Source organism: Geospiza fortis, unplaced genomic scaffold (genome assembly GCF_000277835.1).
Source record: "Geospiza fortis unplaced genomic scaffold, GeoFor_1.0 scaffold78, whole genome shotgun sequence".
Classification (NCBI taxonomy): Eukaryota; Metazoa; Chordata; class Aves; order Passeriformes; family Thraupidae; genus Geospiza; species Geospiza fortis.
In genome coordinates, this window is record NW_005054339.1 from 3180571 (window position 1) to 3200472 (window position 19902).

The window sequence follows — 19902 nt, forward strand, 5'->3', positions numbered from 1 at the left end:
TGCTGACAGCACAGCCCCATGAGCAGCACAGCCCCATGAACAGGCACTTCTCTGCTAATTAATATAATCCAGAGCCGACAGCTCAAGCAGCTCCTTGAAGAACGGCGAGGGCAGGGGGAGTGGGAGATGAATCCCTGGCATTTCAGACAAGTCTCCCTCCTCCTTTTACTCACCCCAGCTCCCCCTGGCAGTGCCCCCCAAGACCCCAGCCTGTCAGGGACCCATGACAGGGGCTGAGCCGGGGCTCTGGGGACTCCTGGGGTGCCGGGGCCGGTGAGGAGCAGCTGGACCCTCCTGCCACCCCCTCCTCGCCCGCCCGCCCGCCAGCTGCTCGCTGGCAGAGGGGGCGGCTGATTACAAGCCGGGTGAGAAAGGAGAGTGTCTCTTTAGCGGGTTTTCGTTTTCTTTCTTTCCCCTTTTCAAATCACTGACAGCTTTTATTTAACCCTGCAACCACCTTGGTTATCATCCTCCTCCTCCTGCTCCTCCTCCTCCCTGCCCCAGCAATTCTCTTCCTCCCTCTTGCCCTGATTATCCTCTTCTTCTTCCTTGACCCAGTGATTTTCCTCCCTGCCTCAACTATTCTCCTCTGTCATGGCCTGCTGCTGTGGCTTGTTTGCACATCCTCCAGCAGGGTCCTCATCCCTCTGGGGCTCTCTGTTGCCAGAGCTGGCCCCACACCAAGAATGAGCTCTATGGACACATCAATCATGACCTTACAAAAACCTGACTCCCTTTGGCCCTGGGGATGGACCAATGTCATCTAAGAGTCATTTATTTCCCAGACTAATGCTGGCATCAGGCAGGATCCGTAACAGACATGAGCCAACACTGACCCTCTCCTGGTGCTGGCAGCTGTACCACCTGAAGAGCCACCTCCATGCTGCAAGGATGCTGTACAAGAAATACAGGCAGAAATCCCACAGGAGCAGTTTTTGGGTCCATTTTCCTGGGAAAGCCTGCAGGATCTGGCAATGCAGAGGCCCAGCTGACCCAGAAACACCTCAGTGGCAGAAACATGTCCCCAAGAGAAGCTTCACCTGTGCCACCCCAATGCCTCCCAGCCTGAATTTCAGCAGTGCCTCCTCCAGCCGAGGAGGAACCACATTTCCTATCCCAGCGCTGCAGGGACACGCAGGGACGCAGGCGGGCTTCCAAGGCACTTGGAGTTTGGAGTTCCCACTTGCAGGCAGGTGAAACACTGGGGCCTGCAGATCAAAACTGCATTAAATAACAACAAGCTGGGTTGTTTTTAGCAGCAGAGCAGAGGCGGCTCATATCACTCCTGCTTTTTCAGCACCAAGGCAGACAAGAGCCCTCCCCGCCGCTCTGCCCCTTGCTCTGCCAACCACAAACCCATCCGCCAACCTCCAGCTCAGCTCCTTAATTTAGGTTACTGCAACACACACCAGAGATGGGTACTTCCAGGATTTGCAGGGTTTTTTGGACAAATCCAGCTGGCCCTCCATCGCTTCATGCAGACAAGGACAACTCAAAGGATCTTAGAGCAAAGAGACCTTCATTAACTTCATGTGAGGTCTCCAACCAGGGCTCCAGTCTGGCCTTCAAGACATCCCAAGGTGACTTTCCAAAGCCCCTCCTAAGGTTCCAAAAGAGTGGATCTGGGGCATAACCTCTCCATACAATCTACTCTAGGCTGCTACAACTTCCAATTACGCAGGCATAGAAGTGGCACCCCCAAAACACAAACAACACCCCCTCTGCCCATACAAAATGTGGGAATCTTGGCTTTTTAAGGAAAAAAATGTGCACGTGAATGAAGGGCAGGACTGGCTCTTGAGCCAAATGCTGCTTCACACTCAAGATTATCCTATAAGAGAGACAAGAATGTTCCTTCCACCCTGCCAGAAGCAGCTCTGTGTCCCCGAAGCCAGAAGAGCCCAGGTGTCCAGCCCAAAGCCCATGGCTGGGGACCATGGTGGGATCATGCCAAAGTGGCTGGACACTCATTGTCAATAGCCATGCCTGCCTCATTAGGGACAATATTTGATTTCTTTCCAATTCATCTGGGGTTTTTCCCAAAATGAAATGGAGGGAAACCAGAGCTTGGGGGTGCTAGTTTATGTCTGTACAAATTAATCTGGAAGCCAGGGTAGTGAGCTGGCCTCTGCTTCTACACTTCTTCCCAGAGAAACCCAGCCTCTGGCAGGGCTGCTGCAGAGCCCAGCACTGGCAGGTGGGCTCAGGAGAGGACAATGTCCCCAAGAAGCTGGGGATGCTGTCCTGTCCAGCCTGGGACAAAGGGTTGAGGCTGCAGAAAGGCTTGAGAAACAGGCAGAGGCAATGAGGTGGGAGGCCATGACAACGGAAATGGATAAGGGGATCATCTAAAGGGGATAGGAGATCATTCCTGTGATCATACCAAAGGAGATTAGGAAGCAGGCAGAGGCCAGGCAAGAATAGTGCAGCAAAGTGCAAAAGAGGCTGGTGACACAGGGAGTTTGGGATTATCCCCATGGAGAGAAACACTGCAATGAAAAGAAACAACCCAGAGAGACTGGAGAGCAGAGCCCAAAGGCAAAGGTGTGGGAAGAGAGCGAATTAGCAAAGGCTCAACAACATGGCAAAACAACAGAAAGGCTCAACAGGCAGCATAGCACTGCCACTGAGAAGGGAGCCCCTGGCTGGCTGTGCCACCAAGCCAACAGATGGAGCAGCAAGGGGAACGTGGAGTTTGCAAGGCAGAGCCCTCCAGTCAAATCCAATGCAGCCTCACACGGCTGGAGGAGCTCAGCGAGAGCTGAACAGTGGGACACTGTCAGGGTCAGGCTGCTGGCTGTGACAACAGGACCAGTAAGTGGGGCAGGAAAGAGGACTTGTTCCTTTGCAAGGTCGTGCAGTGCCACCTCCCTCCTCAGCCTCTGCCAGGAGCTCTCCCTTCCTATGGCCAACAAAGACAGAGGCAGCAGTGCAGCATTCAGGGCTGATTTCTATGCAGGACCCTCCCCATGGCACCTGAAACAGGGAATGCACACAATCCATGCAGCCCATCTACACACACAAATGCATCCGGAGTCCACAAGTTCAGTTCTGACAGAAGAGCAGCTCCAGCATACTGCTGCCACATCAGACCCATGCTTCCCATGAAGCCAACTCCTTCTCAGCCCATGTGAGGAACGTGGTGGGGTGCTGCTCACCACCTTCTCGGGAGCAAGGCGTTACGTAAGGGAAGACTCTTGCACTCCTCTTTCCCAGATGGAACAGCACCTCGCCCAATCTTTAACCTCGGGTTCCATATCACCTCCCACCACGTACTGACTGCAGGATTTCCTCCAGGTCACTCTCATCCTGCTAGGAATGGAGCATCCCCATGCCTCATGCATCAGAAAGGACGGGATTATGCAATGACCAGGTTTTTGGGAGACCCTCCCCAGCAGCAGGAGGTGCCAGCTATTTGTCAGCACATAGCTGACGAATCTTCCTCCCCCTACTTGTCCATAAGGTCACACTGTGTGCTCATGATATGGCTTGGGCACAGCCTCCCAGGGGGAAGATGCCCCCACTTTCCTGGGTGAGCACAAGAGCAGTCCCTGGGCTACAGAGGACATGACAAGGTGTCCAAGCCATGACCTGCAGTCATTAAAATCCCAGCAGAATTCTGCAAAGGCAGAAGGAGGTGGCAGGGTGCTCGTGTCACACCATGGCCCTCAGCACCTGCTGGGAAGCAGAAAATGAGCTGGGGCACTGCAGGGACTGTCTTTGCCACTCTGCCAGGTTCAACTGCTCAGGAATTCAAATGTCACTAACTGGATTTGCTTCATCTCCCACTGCTGCAAGAATTCATCTTGTTAGGAGACCACAAACGAGCCTTGTGGATGCTCTCTGGATCCTTGCCATGCACAGGCATGCTGGCAATCAGGCTCCAGCTGAATCCACAACACTTCCAGTGTTGCCAGGAAGGCAGTGGGGAGGCAGCTGCTGTCCTCACCCCACTTCACCCCACAAGCTCCCTGTCACCCTTGACTCCTTACTGTGACCTCCTGGAATGACTTACAAGATGATGGTTAAGTCACACCAGCCTACTGAGTCCCTGTTTCAGGACTGATGCTGTAGGAGCAGTTGAAGAGAAGTTTTTCATGCCACCACCAAGCTTCCTGCTGGAGCAGAGCTGGAGGCTGAGCTGTTCATGCTGCCCAGCAGCTCCTGGCTCCACTGCAGAGATGTCCACTTCATGCTCCAGCCACCTGTGTGCCATAGGAACACAGCCATTGCTTGTGCCTGTCACCCATCCCTGCCACAGCACCTTCTGCCTGCAACACATGAAAAACTTGCTTGTTAAACCCCAGCCAGGACTGGAAAAACCATGGGGAGCAAGAAGTTGGTCACCCAGCAGATAAAAACTCTTCTCCCTTAGGAGAACCAGGCAGCCCCGAGCTGCCCTCCTGGCCACCTGCCCAGAGCCGCTGGGAAAGCCAACAGTGGTGACAGTGCAGGGTCCAGCCTCAGCACTGACTGCTCTCTGCACAGAGCCAGTCCAGAGAACAACTTCCCAGAGGGGCCAATGGACACGTGCTCAGGAGGGCCAGACTCAAGGAGAAGCTGTGGATTGTTCACAGAGATTGTCTAAACTTCATTTTGGAACTGCTGCTCAGTGCAACTGTGCCTAGAACCCTTGCTCCTGTTGTGACAGGATGTGCTGCTGCCATTGCAGGGAGGCAGAAGGGCACATGGAGCTGCTTCCATCCACATCCTGCAGTGACACTGGAGCAACACCAACCACATGAGGAGCTTTTCCACAGGCAGCTGAGCTCAGTCCCTTCTGTTTATTATGCTGCCACACCTGAAGAAGGAACAGATGGAGGGTGCAAACACACAGGGGGCTTGTGACCACCGCTGGGGATTGCTGCCTGTTGGGGGGGCTCACCAGCATCCCCCCAGCCACCAGGGCACCACCACAGCCTCCCTGCCACAAGGCTCCCCTTGCCTGTGCTGCTGGCACTGGGGCTGCTCTGGGCACTGCCAGCAAGTCAGCTGGCACCTGGGAGAGTGTGGGGAGACCCCCAGGCGACCCACCAGCCCTGTCCTCACACGCCAGACAACACAACTCCCCCACACCTTCCTTCCAGCTGGAGGCAGCCATCCTCTCCATCTCCCAGTGATGGAGTCGGACGCTTCAGTCCCAGGGATTTTAAAGGAACAACAAAACTGCGTGGAACTGAACGGCCCTAAATCAGTTGCTAAAATTAAAAGCTGAAACTGAGCCACCAGCTAGGACTGGGGGGAGCTGTGCTGTGTGCCACATCCTCCTCGCTTCCTCACACGCTCCATGCTCAGTGTGTCATCCCTGCTTATCTTAGAACACGGGTGCTAGGTAGTCCTGAGAGGCTTTGCAATTCATTTGCACAGCACTCAGCCCCCTTTGGTGTTCTCCTCCTTGCTGGGCCATCCCTCTGTCCCAGGCCCAGACTGGGAATGTCCCTGTTTCTATTCCTCTTTGCTGAGACAGCAGCTTGAGGTTAGACACTGCTTCAAGTCACCCATGTGAGCTGATGAAAGCAAGGAAACAGAGGCACCTCTTCCTCCTGGGGTGAAGGGTCTCCTGGGCTGCACTACAAGTGGTGTGGACAGCAGCCTGAAGGGGATGCTTCCCCTCAGTTCTGCTCTTGTAATTCCACCTGGAATATTGCCTCCAGCTCTGGGGACCCCTGCATGAGACAGCCATGGACTTGCCAGGGCAGGTTTAGAGGAGGCCACAGAAACAGTCCAAGGGCTGGAACAACTCCGCCATGGAGACAGGCTGAGGGAGTTGTGGTTGTTCAGCCTGGAGAGGAGAAGCCTTTGAGGAGCCCTAAAGTGTAAGAGATGTAGATTTTTTACCAGGGCCTGCAGTGACAGGGCAAGGGGCACTGGTTTTAAAGCAAAAGCTAGCAAGTTAGACTGGACATAAAACGCCTTGTGCTGAAGGTTGTTAGGCACTGGAACAGGTTGTCCAGAGAAGCTGTGGATGCCCCATCCCTGGACATAGCCAGGAGTTCAAGGCCAGGCTGGATGAGGCTTTAAGCAAACTTCCCTAGTGAAAGATGTCCCTGCCCACTGCAGGGGGACTGGACTGGATGACCTTTAAATGTCCCTTCCAAACCCAACCCAGATTCTGATCCTCTCTGCTGAGCCACAGCCTAACAATGGGAGACAGGGATGAAGCCGGGGTGCTCAGGGCTGTTCAGTGAAGAGCAGCCAGAGGCTGGGGCAGAACCATCAGCCCCAGAGATAGCTGGGCAGAAGCAAAGACAAATTGCTGGAGGGAGAGGCAGGCAGACATGCTTTACACCAGTAATACCTCAAACATCAAGGAAACCCCAACATCTCAGCTAGCAGCTCCAGCAGGGTGCACATGGAGCCAGGCAGGCCAGAGCCAGCTCCAGCACATGGCACAGCAGCACCAGGCTGCCAAGGGCTGGGGAACAGCTGCTGCCTCCCAGCCTGGAGAAACTCACACTTCAGGGCTGGTGAGACTGCTCCCACACACGTGCGCTTTACTTTCAAATCCTCTGGGCTGTGAGGTGTTTCAGAAACAGAAGGTGATATTATTGCAATCAGGAAAAGGCCATTTCCATCAGGCAGCAGCAAGAACGAGTGCCACCACCAGCACTACGGCAGCAGAAAACAAAGTCTCGCCAAAGGATAACAAATCCTCCAGGTAGCAGAATACAGAGCCTGGCAATTAGCACCTCCCACACCATCAGCATCCTCGCCTGCCCTCAGCACACCTCCCCCTTCCCACGGCAGGCCCCCCATCCTGCCTGCAACCAGGACACCCTCCCTGCTGATGCGGCAGTGCCATGGCTCCAGGACAGGCAGGAGAGAACCAGCCCCCGAGATCCTCCCTGCAGCAGTGAGAGGGAGTGGGAGGGCATTTGGACCGTGGGAGCTGTGAAACACTGGGCTTGATAGCTTGGGAGAGTTTTTCATTTTCACCTCAGCGAAGGCAGCCCGCCATGCAATTTACACCTTGCCCGCCCGCGCTTCCCAGGCCGAGCCACCCAGCGGCTCCCATGGCTCCTCCAGGCAGGACCTGCAGAGTGGCAGCTGCCAGGCACGGACAAACTGAGAGCTAAAGGAATGAGCCCGGGGGAGTTGGTGGGTTCAGGAGATCCCAGCACGCTGGGAGGGCTGGAAGGGATCAGGCACAGGCTCCCAGGTCATGCTGGCAGCTACTGCAAGAGTCATGAACACTGCTCTCCTCCCTGGGATGGAGATTCCATCCTGTTCTCCAGCAACAGGGAATAAGCTCCAGCCCTACCTCACTAGAGGCCCTGACACAGTCTGGACCTTTTCCTCTTCCAGCACCCACTTGAGCTGCAAGAGAAATCCTGCAGCACACAAAGGAGCATCCATCATCTTCAGAGATGAGCCAGGTACCAAGTCCCAGTGAGATAAAACCTCTCAGAAAGTAGCCACAGGCAGTCAGAGCCCCCAGCACGGGGGCAGGACAAGCCTTGGACAAAACTGCCAGCCCAGACACGTTCAGGTACATCAGTCCGTGTGCTTGCAGGGATGGATGGTAATGCCCCCAACTATGGGAATGTCACCTGCAGAATAAAGAGCAGATGGTGCAAACAAACACAATTCATGGGGCTTGGGTCCCCCCTGGTGTTACGGTTATTTGTTGGTAATTAGTCCTGAGGCAGAGAGTTGCAGAAGTAAAGGAAACTTTTGCATTAAAAAAAATTCGTTTTCCTAAAGACTCAGTGCTTTCCACTTTCCCAAGTTCTGCCTTGCTCCTATACCCACAATGGATAAAACACCAGCTGGGGAGATGGTACTCACCAGCTTCCCAGAGCTCCATAATAACATTCTCACACTCTTCCTCCTACCCGACCCCACCACCTCCCATCTTCTTCTCCTCCTTTCCCATCACAGCCACGCACAAGCTCTCTGTAGGGGACTTTGATTTTAACCGTTCTGAAGCTCAAACACCAGATTTTCATCACAAGACAAGGAATCTGTGTAAATCCACATAATCTCCCCTCTCCTGAGGAACCAGTGCTGGGTTCCTGTCCCAGTTCCTAGGAACTCCATCACTATGGGAGCACATGGATCAACACCTGCACACAAAAGGAGGAGGATGAGACTGTGAGAGAGGAGGACCACAGCTGGAGAGGGCTGCCTCTGCTTCAGAGAGAGATCTCCAGGGACCTACACACTCCTCCCAGCCCTCACAGGATGCTTCTTCAGCATTAATCACAATGCTGAAGGGGTTGATGCAATGATCTCTGCCACCACGGATGACTGGAGCAATGCTAAACCGCTTTGCCTGCTCTGTTGCCTTGGCGAGGCTGCCAGGAGCAGCAGCTGTGGCAATTTCTCTGTCTCCTGTCAAGGCAGGGTCTTTCAGGAAAGGGATCATCATCCAAGATCATCTCCTGCTGTTCTGCCTCAGCCAGGCAGCCCTCTGCACTGCAGCCTCCTACCCTGCATGGGACACACACAGGTAAAAAGAGCCTCTCCAAAACTTGTATCTTTGTCATGTTGCTCAGAGGGACAGTAACTCCTAACCTAGAGCAACCTGCTCCACCCTGCCATGAGACTCTTGTGGTGACAGATCTTCTTCCACGATAGCTTGGAGAGCTCCTCATCCAGGTGGACATTCCCAACCCACCTTGATGGCTTTCTCTCCTGGGCCACCATTCACTTGAGCACTTGCCCTTCTACAACAAGAATGTCCAGACAAGCTGGAGGCTTGTGGTTCACAGCCTTCTCACACGTCCTCACCTGCAATGTGTCCTGTCATGAAATCCTCTTGCAGCAAAGCCAAAGCAACAGCCACAGAGCAGGAGCAGCAGAGCCTGGTGCCCACAGCACATGGGGGCTCTCAGTCTCCTGAGACAAGGTCTGAGCTGCCCCTTCCAAACCTCAACCCTTTCTTCTTGCTCTTTGGATTGCAGGCATCTCTAGCTGTTCTTTCACAGCCTCAATCACCACAACAAACTCAGGTGTCACATCAATGGCCCCAGGAGGAAAATGGACGAGTGGAATAAATACCCTCCCTGTCCCTTCCTACCTCCTTGAACAACTTTGTCTTTCTGCAACGCCCCCAGCTCCCAGGCTTCATGGAATATATTTCACGATGAGCTAAGCTCAGCCTCACACCATCCCTTCACAACTGAGAAAGCCAAAAAGGGAAGCTGAAGAACTTAACCTTGTTGAACTTGCACAGATAAAGCCACCAGCAGCTCAGGGCAAAGCCACGATGCAACTGCCTGATTCCCAGACAAAATAGTCCTCCCTCCCCACCCACGGGGACTTACTGTCAGGCTTGTTGGCCTCATTTAGAAGGCAAGAAGATCCAGAGGAAGAGATCAAGTGGGTTTCAGCCTGGTTTGCTGAGGAGGAATAGGTAAGCTGATCACGACATCCCTAAGCACATCTCAATTACAACATTGGCAAATCTGATGTCAGAAAGCAAGTTTCCAGGACAGGAGGATCTTCAACACTATCAGTTAAGTGCAGCCAACTATGCAGAAAGATTGTTTGAGCTCTGGCTCAGGGAAACCCTGTACTCACAGGCTTGTCTTGGGTGACAGGGATCCCAACCAGGCTCTCTGTAGGGCAGACACCCATGGGCCACTGGTTACCTTCGGCTCACTGCCCCTCCTGCTCCTCCTTCCCTTGCCCCAGCGACAGCTATCTCCATATTTTAAATGCAAGCCAGGGCTTGGAACAAGTTCCTTCCTGAATGCTTACAAATGAACAAGAGGCATTTCCCTGCAGGCTTCCAGCAAAGCCACCTTCAACCCCCCACATCCAAGAGCTTGCACCTCTCTTCCCCAAAAGCCCGGCAAAGGGCAAAGAGACAGCGAATCCGGCGGGCTCCTGTGTGCTGACAATCCCCATGGTGAGCTGGGCTAATGAAGCCCCCGGAGCCCGCAGCGCTGCAGCCGCGGGCGGTAGCGACTCGCCCGGGGAAATCCCCAGCGCATCCACAGCGCCGGCGGGCACGGAGTGAACACGGCCGGGCAGGCTGCTGCAATGCGGGACGAGCCGGCAACACGGGCCAGGCGAGCAGGCGGTGTGAGGGAGGTGAACCAGCAGCACCAGGGAGATTCACCAGGGACAGCTCCAGGTGTCCCCAAACACGCCATTTCAGCGGCCACACGTGCTGGCCGCACTTCTCCATCGGCCCCGCTGCGAGTGGGCATGGCGAGGCGAGGCTGCCTTTCCTCTGCAGCTTTCACCTCCTCCTCCCCGGCTCACCAGGGACCTAGAGCAGGTCCCAGCGGGCTCATTACCTTGGTGTGGAGAGCAGAGCACCTGCTGAGCAGCCGCCGCGGTGTGCTGAGTGCGGGGAGCCAGCGGCTGCGGGGCCAGCAGGGACACAAGCTGAGCGCCTCCAAAGCCAGCTCTTCTGACACAAGCTGAGCACCTCCAAAGCCAGCTCTTCTGACACAAGCTGAGCACCTCCAAAGCCAGCTCTTCTGACACAAGCTGAGCGCCTCCAAAGCCAGCTCTTCTGACACAAGCTGAGCGCCTCCAAAGCCGGGCTCTGTTGCCGGCAACACAGGCAGCAGGGGAGGGGAGCAGCTGCTTCCAGCGACCTTTGCAGTCTGGCAATTGCTCCTCTGCCAGCACAGGATCGTGAGTTTGACTGTGCAGATCAATCAGGAGGAGAAATCAAAGCAGTTAGGCAAGGACAGAGCCCAGCCTGACTCTGTCCTTCCACAAGGATCCCATATGTTCCCAGATGTGCTCCATGAGCTGGTAATGCTCTGGAGATGGATCACACCACTCAGCTTTCCAGATCTTTCTCTCCTGGGAAGCCAACTCCCCATCTGTACCACTGCACTGTCCCCCCAGGCACCCCAAACCACACACAGCCCTCTGTACCACCACTGATGGCAGCACAGCAGACAAACCTGCAGCCATCAGAGCTGCCCCAGATCCTCATTAGTGCCCTGAGACCTGCAGGACATCCCTTCTCTTCCCAGTGCTGATGCCCCTCCTCACACTCTGGATACCTGGAGGATGGGGAGGTGCAGCATATCTACACCTCTGTCCCATTCTGCCCTTCCCCAAGCAGCCACAGCTTTCCATGGGCAGGCAATGTACTCTGCCTGTGCAGCTCTGTCCCAGCACATTGGTCCTGTGCCCCAGGGCATAGCAGAAAGCCAGAGCTGAGCCAATGCTATGGGTCCCAAAGTAGCTCCCAGGAGACACAGCTTTGAAGGGGAACTGCTGGCAGATGAAGGCAGCGGCTTCTTGGGGTGGCAGGACCCGGGCGGGACATGTGAACTCGGCACCTAGAGATGCACGTGAGAGAGGAGGAGGAAGATGCAAGAACAGAGAGGAGCTGATGGCTGTGTTCCTCCACTGTGAGCCCACAACATCTGGCAGCTCCTGCAGCCACAGCACCACTCTGCTTTGCTCATTCCTGTACTGAGATGTACCTGAGCAAGTCTTTCTCCACACTGACCTCTTGTTAAGCTTTTGCCAACTCACGGGCTGGTTACTGAATCACTGGGAGGACCTTACCCCAAGCTGTGAATCTGCACAGCATGAAGAGCAGAGCAGCTGGCTCCAGCAGATGATAGATATCTACCTTCCTGCATGTCAAGGACCTGCCATCAGCTCCAGGCAGAAATAAACCCCTGAGTTAATGACAGCAACCGGCCATCCACTAGCAGGGAAAAAATGCAGGTGTCCACAGTGGGAATGAGGCCGTTGTTTCCCTCCCTGCAGCCTTCCCAGGGTGTTGTTATGTTACAGCCTTAGAGAGTAGGAACAGAGCCTGTCAGCAATGCTGAATGAAGCCAACAGGCAGCCGCAGACAGGGCCACTCTGTGATCAGCCACGGCACATTCTCTTCCTCCCCCAGGGCCAGGACACCCCTTCAGGTTTCATTTGAAAGGCAACAGCCCCCAGTGCCATGCTGGGACTGGGGCTCCAAGACCAACCACTCTCCCAGCTGCCTTAGAGCTCCATCTTTGACCTTCGAGCAGCCCCTTTGCTGAGTCCATCCCTGTGAAGATACGGGAAAGAGACACAGTAGCAACTTAAAATGTACCAGGAGATTTTCTGGTTGGTGGTGTGTGGAATGGGGGAACAGAAGCAGAAATTTCCAGGGGTTGTGTGATGTAAATGTGCCCATCCACAAGTTACCACTGTGATAAGCAGCCAGAGCCAGAGACACAGAGCAGCTACTAACTTGCTGTCTCCACTGTACTCAGCTCTGTCACTCCTCTTCATCCCTGCAGGGTTGTTATAATTCCTCCCATTAGCAGAAGATGCAGGTAAAACCATCTGTCTGTGGAGCAAGCACCCAGTGGTCATTGTACAAGCCGCCAAAAAAAAAAAAAATCATTCCAATTACTCCACAGCGACAGCAAGTCCCAGGCATCCTTCTGCTCTGAGCCTTTGAAATGTAAAGCCATGCTGTTTGGTGTCATTTAATTTGGAGCTCAGCCTCAGATCAGCAGAGCTTTGCTGAGCTTTAGGAGGAGGCAGCCATGCAAAACATACATGTGCAAGATTCAGATGTCAGTGGCCTGGAAGACAAGCATACTCCAAGCTTCATCAGTAAGTCCATTTCATGGATTTCATGGCCCCAGCATCTCTCTTTTGCCATCCCAGTGCTAGAGGAGGCTGATTCTGTCCCAAAAGCTGTATTGAGCCTTTGCTCCACATCACTACTAGTTTCTCTCTAGTACCCAGGAGAGCTGACTTCCCATCATCATTTCCCCTCTTAGGAAGGTTTGTTCCTCTCCTCCATACTGGAAGCACATCCTTTTTTGGATTATACACCCAGCCTAGCAGACCCGGCAGGGCAGAGGCATCCTGCCTAAGGGAGACCTTGTCTCTGAGAAACCCAGCAGAAATGCATCTGCTCAAGCCAGGTGTGAGCCTCTGCCTCCTCACACTCACCACAGCACTGAGGAGCCCAAGAAATGTGAATGTTGGGTGGGCTGGGGACAAAGAAATGGGTTGGACTAGAGGCACCATCAGGTGCTGCTGATCACTCTTGAGGGCAATGGGCACCTTCCATCTCTCACCAACACCAGGCACTGCACTAGATCCTGAGAGAAATCAGCTCAAGGGTGACAGAGGACAAGCACTGGCTCATGCTCCCCAGGCAGACTGGCCCCTCTGCCCACTGTGGTCTGACAGCAGGGGAACAAATGCCTTTCCTTGTTCCCATGCAATCAGAGAGATGCCAGGTGACCCACCCAGCACAATGGCCATGAAGGTGAAGAGAATTGCCATGACTTGTTGCTCACTTGGGATGGAGCAGGGGAAACAGCTCAGGAAGCTTGGACATCCTGCCATGCTGCAGACCTCTCATCAGCTGCCTCAGGGCAGGTCTGATCTGGAGTAATCCCTCCCAGCCTCAGGCATGAGTGGTGTAGTTAGACACTGTCAACACTTCTATTACAGGCTCTGATTTTCCCTGGTGTGGCTGAAGCACAGGCTGAAATAAACTGCCACATGCTGGAAAAGACACAAAAGGAATCCTAGAGTTGAGGGCTCACAGACACTCCCAAAAGCCTGCAAGCCAATAATTAAGCATAGCTCAACCTTCCTCTTTCAAGGAGCTCACAGACCAGTCTGCAAACTGCTCTGGAGCCCTCAACAGCTGAGGCAGCTGGATAACATGAAGATGATCCCAGTCCTGGCAAATGCAGAGGAGTTCAGAGGGCCAGGAACTGGCAGCCTATTGGGACAATCCAAGTTGTCCTGACAGTAAACAGGCAGTGGGTGTTTGCTCCTTAAAGCAGGATGGGATATACTGGCTGTGTGTGGGTCTGCACTGAACCATGCACCTCTCCATACCCTGCATCCACTCCCCAAAGGCTCTGAGTCCCTGTGGGTCCAGGCAGAGTGACAGCCAGCAGGCAACAGCACAGAGAGAGGGAAAGCACATCCTGAGCCCACAGAGGCCTCCCCAAGATGTGAGCAGCTCTACAGAACTCCACACCTGTCACTGTCAGGAGGAGTGGCCACTCTGGACACCCCCAGCTTGCTGCCTCTGCCCAGGGCCACCAGCACACAGCAGCATCAATTCCAACAGCATCCACAGGGCAGCAGCTGCTGCAGGCAGGCAGAGCTGACAGAGCTGTGTGTATCTCCCTGTCAAACAAAGAGACTCCGAGGGACTCCCCGTGTGACCCTTTGCTTCAGAGCAAACAGCTGGGCTCAGCCACCTCACTGGTGCCCCAGCCACCGGTGCAGCCCCAAAGCTGTGCCTTGCCTATGGCACACGCTCGAGGCAGGAGGAGGAGGAGGAAGAACTGATTTTGTTCTTTCATCCCTGTGATCCGATCACCACCCAACCTCGCGACTCATCCATCCATATTTTGACTCACTGCGGAAGAGAAATGTTTTCACTCTCCTGCCCTCCCCAGAGCGGGGCCTTTCCTACCGTTTTATACCTAACTAGAATTGAAAAAGTGCAAGTTAGTCATAGCACAATGGTCCCTTTTCTGAAGGTAAAAATGCCACTGCTTTCAAGTGTATTATCTGCCTGCTCCACAGGTTTCAAAGTGGGAGCTTCACAGCCAGGGAAACTGGGCCAACAGCATTTGTTGGAAAAGAGCAATATTTCTATGAAGCTGTTTCGCATTTGATCGGGTTCATTTTGCTATTTCTTAAGCCTGGCACAGCTGGCAAGGTCTGGCTCAGAGGGCTATGGGGAAGAACCTGTCCAGACAAAACTCATTAGGACTCAGCTAAAATAATTGCAGAGAGGCAGATTAATCTCATCCTTGAATTAATTAACTAGCTGTCAAGAAGGGAAGACCCCAAGGTTCAGGACACTGTCGCTGCTGGAAAGAGCTGGACACGTCTCCAATGCCTGACAAAGAAAACCTTCTGAACCAAATGCATCCTCTGGGATTCTCTATAAATATATCTGGGGAGAGTATACATACAGATCAAGTCAATAAAGAGATCTGACAGAAAAGCACTGTAGTGTTTTACTCTCCCTCCTAGCCCAAGGCAAACCATTTCAGTTCTTTCTCTTCCTTGGACAGCCGTATGAAATATCCCCGCCTTCTCCTGTGATCATTAATCCTCACTGCAAAGAAGAAGGAGAAGCAAATCTTTTGTCTGAGAAGATTCATCTCTGTGTGAGAATTCTGCAAGGTTGAGCAAGTCATTACAAGGCTGCTCTCCCAACTTTCCAAAGCAGCAGCTTGGGAACATGAGGTGGTTTCCTACTCCCTTCTGGGACCAAAATCACTCCAAACAGGACCAATGACTGACAGATAACACCAGTTCAGGCTTTTGGCTGCCAGGCCATCAGGGATGCCCACACAGTTTGGCATGCATGGGGGGGCAGGCACTTGAAGTTCACTCTTCTTCAAGGAGCTGCCTTTGGAAATGTTCCTGAAAAAGGAGCTGGGACAGCAACGGGGTCAAAATGCTGGATGTCACAGGAAAGTGCCCACTGTAGCAGAGATCTGGGGCTGATCTGCCAGCTGGAAAAGCTTCCACAGGAATGTGGTGGAGGCCCCATAGCCAGAGGCTTTCAAGATGCAATTGTGTGCTACATAACCACACTCTCTTTCTCATAAAAAGCTGTACCAGACTCTCTTTGCATGCCCCTTCCAACCTGGTCTGTTCCCATTTTGTGATCAATTAGAACTGGGAGGCCACAGTGGCAGGAGCCTGCATCCCACACCAGCTGCTTCCCTAGAATCAGGACTCCCCTGCCTGCTGCTAGAGCAGGCTCTTGCACAGAGTCAACAAAAAGTTGAGGAAAACCTGGGTGATTTCACACATGTCACAAACTGCAGAGGCAGGGAAGGAGTCTTTTTAGCTACCAAAACTCAAAGCTGGTCAGCAAACCTTTCCTGCTCAAAGCAGCAATGCTGTCAGAGCTGCAGTTTGCACATGCAAGAGCCGAATAGCAGAGCCAAAACAGAAGCTGCACAGTTTGCTTGCAGAAGGAAAGGTGTGTGCAGGCACAGGCAGCAGCAATGGCACCAGCACAGGCTGGGAAACCAGCACACACTGACTGGTGCACACCAACGTGCCCGGCACAGGCAGCACTGAACATGAAGCATGGCCAGTGTTAATTCACAGCCTGCCTGCAAGGACCAGAGAGAAGGTGACAGCAGATGAATAGTGGCCTGGGGCTGCCACATTCCTCTGAAGAAGGGACAGTGGGGCTGCCTGCTGCGAGTTGCGGGAGCCGTGACGCAGAGCCCCGGGTCCCATATGTTCCATTAGCCGCGCAGGAGGAGCGCAGTCCCTGCAGACACAGGTTAAACAGACCTGCTCCAAAGCACTGCACAACCCTGCCACCAAACCCCCTTCACCTGGCTCAGCCCCCAGCCTGACCTCGTGGGCATCCTGCCCTCCCCTGCCCGCTCCACGCTGAAGGTGAGGTCGCTCACGCTCGCAGGACTGAAACGTCTTTGGATGGTTTTGTTGCTAAAAATATTTAATAACTAAAAGTCGCTGCGAACGCGAGAACTGATGTGATGTGACATCCAGCTGGGGGGTGCCAACCAGCAGTGAGCAGGCAGCCTTGCTGCAGAGAGCCCACTGAAAACCAGCTGTCAGGGCAGGTCAGTGAGAGATGAACGTGCTCGCACAGGCACAGACACCCCGGGGTCCCTCTCTGCTCCCTGCCGTGGCATGTCACCTTTGGGACAGGCTCGAGCATTACAGTGCCCACAGTGCCTGCTCCTCCTGCCCAGCCTGAGATCCAGAGCTTCAATGGATCCTGGCAGAGAGCACACACCAGCCAAGGGTGTTCTCCAGCACTGCTGACCAAGCCACTCTGGTCCTTGTCCTCAACATCAACCAGGCTGGTGGACAACCAAGAATGGTCTATGAATAGTGCACAAGCCACACGTGACGTGACCTACAGCCTAGCTTGGGACCATGCAAGGGCTCCCAAAACACTTTCTGTGGAGCCTGTATCCTCACTCCAAATGTACAACAGCCCACAGCCAAGCAGCCTGTCACACTGTCAGCTCTGGTCTCATCCCTGATATCAACAGAAGATGGACACATCAAATCCTCTATAACTCTCTAGGATTTTTTCCCCCCGTTATTATTTGATGTGTGAGGATCACTTCCCAGCAGGGTCAGGTAACCTCCTGTCTTCCTGGGAACCCTAAAGACCTACACCCATGAGCACATGGGCTTAAACTGAAGGCCATCCCACCCAGCCAGGCAGTTGAGCCACCACTCCTAACCCCAGCACCCTCTTTAAGCAAATCAATTCCCACAGTCACACTGGGGCATGGGAAAAAGGCAGGAGAAGGATCCAGGGCTCCATTTCCCAGAAAGCCACTGGTATATTCTGCAGCATAACCCACTGATGCAAAGAGGAAGAAGAACATCAACAGGATGAGTCTTGCCAGACCCACATGATGAGACACTGTGGGCAGCAAAGCCCCAGGTCAGAGGTGATAAGTTCTGGATAAAGGTATCCTGCTCCTCCTTCCCTCTAGAGAGATGGATATGTGGCTTTGAGTGGCCCTGGCTCAGCAAGGGCTCCACCTTGGGCAGTAGTCTTCAGCCTCTGGTCCCCAGGGCTTGCAGGAGAGCCAAGGAATTCATGAGGACAAATGAAGCTGTGGTCCAAGAACACGGGACTGAGCATCTGTTAGTAATTCCTGGACCTCTGGAGGAAAATTCAGTCAGCAGATGATTGGCTGAAGCAGCCACTGTGATCAGCTCTCACGCACGTGCAGCCTGAAGCCTGAGCTGCTCACACACGACAAGCTGGCATTTAAAAATGCTTCATGCACAGAGCCTGGAATAAATAAACTAAATCATCCAGGAGAAAGAATTTAAGTGGAAAAACGTCCCAATAATTGAGCTCTTTTTGTAAATGTTTTATCAGCTCCCAACCCCCAATCCCAGCCTCCCAACACAGCCAAGCAAAAGGATGGCCTTTAAAGCACAGACCACCTGGGATGGGAACACAGCTCCACAGACCTTCATTTAAAACTGCTGGGAGAAAAGGGTTTCCAACAGATCTGAGCAAAGGCAGCAGACTCAGCAGTGTGGTCAGGTGAGCCAGAGGGGAAAGATGAGGTGCAGCCTCACAAGGGTGCTGAGGCTCAGCTGCCATAAAGGACCACTTAGGCTCCCAGCTCCCCCCAGCTCCCCCCAGACAGAAGTATCCATGTTATGGAGCTGTTTGGGGCACCAGGTAGGGGAGAAGTGTCTGAAGGATGGCACAGATCCTGGATAGGTCAGCCAGGGGAAACCTCAGCAGCACCAGTGAGAAGGGAGGAGTGTTCACTCAGTATTTCTGCACTGAAATTAGGACAAAGTCAGACGACATGGGCAGAGGATGCGGGTGAAATGTTTGTTCTTCATGACAAGATAAAACACATGGCTCGCAGGCCCAGAAAACACACATTTCAACATGCTGAAGTCCCTGCTGACAAGCTGTCCACATGTCAAAGGGTGATCTCTGGCCAGCTGGAGATGCTAAAATGTCCCAGGAGAGACAGCAGCCTGTACCTGCCAACATTCAGTGGGTAAATAACTGACTTGAACAAGCACAGACTGCCCAGGCAAAGTCAGCCAAGACAAAATACACGGATGGCTGCAACTGGGCCAGATCACCAGGAAGCAAAGGAGATCAGCATAATTAATGCCAACCAACACTCGTTTACAGCTGTCAGATCCTGTTGGCAAACAGGATTTGTTTTAGTGGGGAGGGCGGGCTTGACTGATAAACAAACCAGCACTCGTGCCATTCAATCCAGCTCAGAGGAGATGCAGGACTTGGCATCATTTCCCATCTTCAACTGAGGAACTACAACTCCATCAAAGGGCAGAGGCACGTGTCTGAAGTTGCTGTTAGCTGGCTCAGATCAAACCCAGGCAGGGGACAAGGTCTCCACCAGGGATTCATGTGCTACAGCAATATGACCATTGCTGAAATAAAGCATCTGTTTGAGCTACTGACAAGTCACAGAACTTTCTAAGCTGAAAATAGGTCCAAAAGAGAAACCAGAAATTAAGGTCAGAAAATAAGGAAAACATTGGAAAATGTGGGAACTTTAAAAGGTTTTTGTATTTAGCTTAGCAAAGAGAGAGGCAAGAGGTGACCACATCCTAAACTGCCATAGCTGACAAGGGGAGAAAAGCTTGCTCCAAGCTGATGGTCCAAGGAATAACACATTTCCCTGGCTGTAAACAGGAACAAGCCACATCTTTCCAGCACCTTGTGGAGCTCCTTTTATGGGGAGCTGAGGTGTGGAGGAACATGACAGCCTCTGTCAGGCAGGAGCCAACCTGACAGTTCCCAAATATTTCCTGGCATCACAGAGTCCATGCCAGCCATTCTTGCCTGAGATCTGCATTGTAAAGGAGTGATTCACAAGCCTGTGGAAGTGGGAAACTTGTGATTACAGAGACCAGAGGAAGGAAAAAAGCTGGGAGTTTAGCTGAACTTGGAGGATACTTTTACAAGACCATCCAAAGAGATAAAACGCCAGTTTTCCAAGTTAGGCACAGTCAGAGTTTGAGGTCAGTCAGCTGGTGCTCTGGAGGGTGCAAGGCAGTCAGGATGATACTGGCATCCACTTCCACATCTGTCTTGGCTGAAGACCACAAAACTGATCCAAAAAAACCACAAAAAGAGGCCATGTTGAAGCAGGCACTTCTAGGGCTGTAGTGGAGACACCTGCCAGCTCTACAATTAGCCACCTCTCTATGCCAGAGGAGACCAACAGCCAGGAGAGCCAAGCCCACCCACCTGGCAGTGCCCACTAGGTGCCAGAATGGATGCAGAGAGATGCAGGGACACACAGCGCACCACAGAGAGCTCATTATACCTAAAGCAGAAGGAACACTCCTTGAAATGGCAGGAGGTTACAGGTGAATAATCTGCTCCCAGAGCTGTCAGAAACGGTCCCCACCAGAGAAGAGCTTTCTCCTTGGCTCCCAGGAGCTGGGAGTGCCTGGTCTGAC

The 19902-nt window shown here is 53.3% G+C and overlaps 1 protein-coding gene across 1 annotated transcript in view; it reads right to left on the reverse strand.

Annotated features, from left to right (window-relative positions):
- The window catches only part of TEX264 (testis expressed 264, ER-phagy receptor), a 38100-nt gene that overhangs the window by 7884 nt on the left and 10314 nt on the right, over positions 1–19902 (reverse strand).